Genomic DNA, 1,186 nt, shown 5'->3' with positions numbered 1-1,186 from the left:
GTTAATCAAAGGTCCTCTGCATAAGATTAACGCCAGTGTGGTGTCAATTGTTCCAGGATTGATGGTTCATCAGATAGATCTTAATGATAGCTCATGCAGAAAACAGAAAAAAAGTTACATTGATGGAGAGAAAGAGTACATTTGTGGCACATGATTAATTTTTCTTGGCTTCAGCACTCTCAGCATAGTACACTTTCCTTGTTAGAAGTGCATAATGGAATTTAGTCACATTCCCATTCACGGGCCCATGGTTTGCTGTCCATTAAAATGGACTGAGAGAAAATCATGGATTAACATATTTGACACATGCCTGAATTCCATGGATTTAATGTTCTGTCAGGGATTGTCCTCACTTCAGTGGGTATTAAAGTACATCGAACACAAATGACCTTCCGCAGCCTTCCACGTACTTCGGATTTCTCAATCTTGGAATGAGTAATTAAGGAAATTAAACTATCGTGTAGCTGAGTGCTTTGTAATTCTGTAGAGACTGCATCAAAATAAATCCTCTTGGCTTGCAGTGTGTAAAAGATTGAGTAGAATTCATCTCGTCCATATGATGGTGTTGCTTTCTGGACAAGAGACATATTCTATCACCAGAGAACAAGCAATGAGCATCAGAAAGAAAACTAAAAGCAGGATGTATAAGTCCAAAGATGTGTGAGTTAGGTTGATTGGACATGCTAAATTGCCCCTTAATGCCGGGGGGATTAGTGAGGTAAATGTGTGGGGTTACGGGGATTGGACTTTGGTGGGATTGTTGTCAGTGCAGGTTCAATGGGCCGAATGGCCTCCTTCTGTGCTTTGTGATGCTGTGATAACCCCTGATGAATTGAAAGTAGCTGAAGAGAACGGCAATGTTCTGATGAAGAGTTACATGAACTTATTTTTCGCTGCCAAATATACTAATACCCTAATATATATCATAGATAAAATATACTAGTCAACCTGCTGGACTTTTCCAGCTTATCATAGAATCATAGAATCCCTGCTGTGCAGAAGGAAGCCAGTCATCCCATCATGAACGGTATGCTCTAACTGTATAGCGCAAGAAACAATACTTTGCACTGTATGCTAATACATGTGACAATAATAAATCAAATCAAATGCCTATGCCAGCACTTTGAAAGAGTTATCCGATTTGTCCCGCCTCTCTGCTATTTCCCGATAACCCTGCAGCATCATC

The sequence above is a fragment of the Mustelus asterias genome, chromosome 20 (genome assembly GCF_964213995.1).
Source record: "Mustelus asterias chromosome 20, sMusAst1.hap1.1, whole genome shotgun sequence".
Lineage (NCBI taxonomy): Eukaryota > Metazoa > Chordata > Chondrichthyes > Carcharhiniformes > Triakidae > Mustelus > Mustelus asterias.
The sequence above is the reverse complement of the archived record's forward strand: the minus strand, read 5'-3'. Positions refer to the sequence as shown.